Source organism: Dipodomys ordii, unplaced genomic scaffold (genome assembly GCF_000151885.1).
Source record: "Dipodomys ordii isolate 6190 unplaced genomic scaffold, Dord_2.0 Scaffold32, whole genome shotgun sequence".
NCBI lineage: Eukaryota > Metazoa > Chordata > Mammalia > Rodentia > Heteromyidae > Dipodomys > Dipodomys ordii.
The window spans coordinates 106,151-111,984 of record NW_012267248.1 but is presented as its reverse complement, the minus strand read 5'-3'; positions in this window follow the sequence as shown (position 1 = coordinate 111,984).

The following is a 5,834-nucleotide window of genomic DNA, read 5'->3' as shown; positions in this document are numbered from 1 at the left end:
CTGATTATTCTGAAAGTTGGAAGCATTAAGAAATGAACTGAGAAGTAGATCTGAAATAAGAAAAGATGAATAATTTCTGTAAATGTAGTGAGGACTGATTTACTGGAAAATAAAGTCAAGTCATTCAGAAAGAAAATCATTTCTAGGTAAAGAAAATACCTGAAGTTTATCAAAGTTTTTTTTTTGGTCCGGTCGTGGGGCCTGAACTCTGGGCCTGGGCGCTATTCCTCAGCTCTTCAGATCAAGGCTAGCGCTCTACCACTTGAGCCACAGTGCCACTTCCGGCTTTTTTCTTTTTGCTTATGTGGTGCTGAGGAATCAAACCCAGGGTGTCAGGCATGCAAGGCAAGTGCTCTACCACTGAGCCACCTTCTCAGCCCCATGTTTTTCAAAGTTTTTGATGATCAGTACCATTTTAGGGGACAGATGACAGGTCTAGATAAGGTAGGCCTCACACATTGGAGCAACAACCGGGAACAGGAGAAGGAGAAGGCCTAGTGAAGAGGTGATGAGAGAGAAAGCTGATGGTAAAGAATGGGTGACATCTTTGTGAGTATTATACAGACATATCAGAAAGAAGCTCTGTTAGGATGCAAAACCATTGCTGAACCTTGCACACCTATAAAGGCTTGTAAACAAATTTCATACAAAAGTGAGCACTAGAAGAGAATTGCTGTCATTTCTATACAAAGGTACTGTGATAGAAAACAGAATAAGGACAAAGTGATATCCCTGATGACATGAAAGCAGTCAGTCTTGATAATTATCTACCAGACAAGATACTTTCTTTTTTTTTTTTTTGTCGGTCATGGGGCTTGAACTCTGTGCCTGGGCACTGTCCCTCAGCTCTTCAGCTCAAGGCTAGGGCTCCCACATCGGTTTTCTGAGTGGTTTACTGGAGATTAGAGTCTTCTAGACTTTCCTGCCAGCTGGCTTTGCACCTCGATCCTCAGATCTCAGCTTCCTGAGTTGCTAAGATTACAGGTATGAGCCAGAGGCACCTGGCCAGGACAGGATACATTCTTGAAAATGAGAAAAAAAATAAGAAAAAAGTTACCAAGCATGGGTGAGTCCAAAAATGTGAAAGAAAGAGAGAATGAGGGGATTCTAGTCAGGAGGTAATAAATATCACTGACAAATCATTTCAGCCAGGAAGTGCAAAGAAATGAAATACAGTGAAGAACTCTGACACTGAAAAGAAGAGAAAAGGGAAAGAAATAATTTTAAAAGGCATTTGGAACTGAGAGCCAAGGGCTCATGCTCATTATCTTACTCATTTCAGGGGCTAAGCTCTGTGAATCACACTTTGATATTAGGGCAAGCACAAAAGTTTGAGAAACCAATTCTCCAAATAACTGGCAAACAAAACTGTACTGGAAGTGTAATTCAAACAGTAAAGTTAGGAGAGAAAATGTCAAGTGAGTATGTTGTAGGCCCTGATGAAGAGACTCAGTCTCACTACCAGAACAACAATAAAGACAGAAGGAAAAAACATTTAGTAAGAGGTGGTAAAGTTGTGTGTGGGGCAAGGAAAAGTAGGAGAAAAATGAGGGAAGGGGCAACAAGTTTGATGAGAAATGTACTTATTACCTTTCTTATGTAATTGTAACCCTTCTGTATATAGCCTTGAAAATAAAAAAATATGATAAAGATCTGAGAGAAATGCACATCAATGATAGTAACTATACAACTCTAGATGAACAAACAAATGAGGAGCTTGAAAAAGAAACATCTCAGCACAAAAGAACTAATAAAAACTTCATCTCAGATTACCAGACTGTAACACCAGCACTTAGAAGATTGAGGAAGGAAGATCCCTAGCCAAGGCCCGCACTTCAATGAAACACCCTATGTTATACTCCCCACAAAAATTCAAATAATGTTTCCATCAAAATCTTATGCTTCTAATTTGTTTTTAGAAATAGGAAAATACAAAGTTGCTTGATACAGAGATTAGAAGCTAAGCATATCAAAGCTCCTAGATTTGATCCCTGACAATCAAATGGACAGTGTGTATGTGTAAGAGAGAGAGACAAGACACATAAAAAGGCAGAAACAGGGCTGGGAAGGTGGCTCAGTGGTAGAGTGATTGCCTAGCATTCATGAGGCCCTTGGTTTGATTTCTCAGCACCACATAGGCAGAAAAAAAGCCAGAAGTGGCACTGTGGCTCAAGTGGTAGAGTGCTAGCCTTGAGCTGAAGAGCTGAGGGACAGCACCCAGGCCCAAAGTTCAGGGCCATGACTAGACCTCCCCCCCAAAAAAAAGAAGCAGAGACAGAAAGAGAAGTAGGAAGAGAGAGAAAGAGACAGAGAGAGAAATACAGAGAGAGATAGAGAAAGAGAGAGACCAATAGAAGAAAACACAAATGGTCTGAAGACAGAGATTAGATGCATACATTCCTAAGCCTGTAGAGTTCATAGATTTTATTCCTAACAATCAAATGGATAGGGAAAGACAGAGAGGAAGAAAATGAGAGACAGAGAGATGAAGAGCGAGGGAGAGACAGACAGAGACAGACAGAGAGACCGAGAGAATGCACACATGAGAATGTTCTACACTCAAAAATGGATTTGAATGTTGAAAAACCTTGAAGAAAAATGTCTTTCTGGAACCACAAAAGTAGACTATCTACAGCTTTTAAGTAGAATATCTACAACTTTTAAGGATGAGGTGTTCTTTGCCTGAGGGAAATAGAATGGCATTTTGAAGATTGTGAGATAGAGGCATGGGAAACATGCATTTGCTTGTAGCAGAGGATGGGGATGTTAGTTAAAAGCCCTGACATCTAAGTCATTCTGGAAGACCTCAGGTAATATTGTTCTCATGGTCACACCAATGGGAGGAACAAAGAGGATTCTGAGTTATCTTGAGATTAAATGATGAAATAGGAAAGGAATTAAAGTGGGGACAGTCATTAGAGTGAATTTTGTACTTCATGTGGTTCCTCTTCAGTTTAGTGTGTTTTCCTAACAGATTTTTCCATTAAAATGGAAAAAAAGTCAAGCAACTACTTGTAAGGACCAAATTAATAACATTTAATGGAAATTATTTAAACTAATGCTTATCTTTAGAATACAACACTAATCTCTATGTGGAATAGGGCACAGGTAGCTATGTTCAATACTATACTAAACAAAATACATGGTATTGCCTCATATAATATACAATATTGATGCAATACCTAACATAAGTGAATTAGCTAAAGCAAGCACAAAATTAACAAAATTTCAGGATGTGCAGAGTTGTACACGGTCAAATTAAAGGTCAAATTGAAGAGGGTACTCTGTGATTTAGTCTCAACCCTTTCCTCCCAGGAGCCAACACAGAGCCTTGTATTAAATATGGACAGCTGCCTGGAGTTCTCCTCCACTCTCCTTCAAATTGTAGAACATTCTTCTTAAACCTACCCCCAAACTTTCCTACTGCTTCTTAATTTAAACCAATAATTTGTTCTTTGACTTGCTTCCTCACTTTAGAAAATCATACTATTCAAAGTGTTTCCAAAGCCAATGTTTTCTAAACCAAGTAAAATCAGTTATATTTGTTTCACTGAAGAAAAACTTCATGAATAAATTAGAAGAATGTATAAAACTTATGATTCAGTGTCTTTTAGCTTCTCTCCAGGAGCACTGCATTGCCTTTAGGTGTGATCCTGTTCTATAATTCTATACAAAAATCCTACAAGCCAGGCTAATACCTGTAATCCTAGCTACTCAGGAAGCTGAGATCTGAGGATCACAGTTCAAAGCCAGCCTGGGCAGGAAAAGTCCATGAGACTCTTATCTCCAAAAAAACACTCAGAAAATCAGAAGTGGCACTGTGGCTCAGTGGGAGAGCATTTAGTCATGAGCTGAAGAGATGAGGCTCTGTGCCCAGGCCCAGAGTTCAAGTCTCACGACACACAAAAACAAAAAACAAAAACAAAAATCCCACACTCAGGTGGAGCTCTGATGCTTGCAAATCTCAGGTAGAGAAATGGTGTCCTCAGGTGACTCCAGGTTCCAAGAGGGCTCCAAAGCTGCTGGAAAGCAGAGGTTGGGCAACTATGAGTCAGTCTTGGATCCTGTAATATCTTCACTGAAGACCAGAACCTGCTGATGCTCACAGGGAGGCAGAGTTGGCTGGGTGGGCTGGAGAAGGAGTCCATTCCTCTCTGCATATAAAGGTTCCAGGGCTGCTTCTCTCAATGTTGTGGTTCCCTGGGTGCCCTAAATGAAAATGGCAGAACTACTTCCTAATGTTTCACATATCTAGGGAATCTCTGGTCATGCCACTGTTGACTTTGGTGAGGTGGGAAGGCAAGGCAGCTCTTCCTGAGTGAGAGCTGAACCACACTCTTGGCAGCTCCCACAGGGTCTCTTTGTAATTCCACTGGCTGAAGGACCAGGCATTCAGCAGGAATGGAAAGCAGAAGGCAGAGAATGGTCTTCTCATCCTGGGCATTCTTGACTGTGTGCAGATTGTTACTTCTCCTATTTCTATGTGTGGTCTCACACACACACACACACACACACACACACACACACACACATGCACGCACACACATACACACATACACACAAACACACACACACACACACACACACACACACACCAGCTGCCAGTTTGGGTTTTACTTAGTTTTGTTGTATTTCTTCTGTGTGTGAAATGGTAGGAGTGGGAGACTTTGTGCCTGCCTTCAGCTTAAACTCAGCACCTGGGCATTGACTCTGAACCTTTTTGCTCAAGACTAGTGCTCTACCAGTTTAGTCACTAGCTTTTTATTTTTGGTAGTTAATTAAGATAAGGGTTTCCTGAGTGCTGGGAAGGTGGCTCAGGGGTAAAGTGCTTGCCTTGTATGCATGAGGTCCTGGGTTCAATTCCTCAACACCACCTGAGCAGAAAAAGCTGGAGTGGTCCTGTGGCTTGACTGCTAGAACGCTAGCCTTGAGCTGAAGAGCTGAGGACAGTGCCCAGACCCAAAGTTGAGGCTCCACAACCGACAAAAAAAAGTCTCCTAAATTTTCTTGACCCAGCTGGCTTCAGAGCACAATCCTTATATTTCTGCTTCTTCAGTAGCTAGGATCACAGATGAGTCACCAGCACCTGGCAGCTGTTGTACTTCTTGATGTACCCAAAACATACACAAAGGAAATTATGCAAACCATTTTATGTCCTTACATTCTGTCTACTATGGCCCACTAAACTCACCATTTTCCTCCTGTTCCTCATCCCTGAAGATGTCAATCTTCCAAAGGAATCCAGAGAAGTGAGAATATGCTGACACCTGGAAGATACAGAAACACTTTCCATGTCTAGATACTCCTAAATATTTCTGAGTAAGCTGCCCTCAGCAGAACCTGATTTCCGTGGAGCCCCCTCTAGCAGATGAGACTCTGCCCATCTCACCTCTGCCTGTGGAGAATGAAAGTTTGCTCAGTTCTATTCATTAGTGCATTCTGGGAGCAGAAAACAGACCAATTCTTAATAATAGGTGGGCAGGAAAATTTTTATAGTTATTGTAGGCATAATTATGTTGAAGTATCACACATGATGTTTGTGCAATATTGGATGACAAGGACCATAATAAATAAGTCTGTGTGTCCCAGTGAAGTCTTGACTAACTCTGTTAAAAACATTGTATGGGATTTGCACAGTAAGAAAAATCATCTGAAGACCCATTTGTCAGGATTTGTCCCATCCTTTTCTGTCATGAGATGGTGTGACAACTGCCTGCACAGAACAGGTCTTCTGAGAGGGGAATTATCAAAACTGGGGAAAAGGGAAAGGAAGTACTAACAAAAATTAAAGGGGATGAGCAGGAAATGAAAATGCCAGGCAGAACAAATTTACA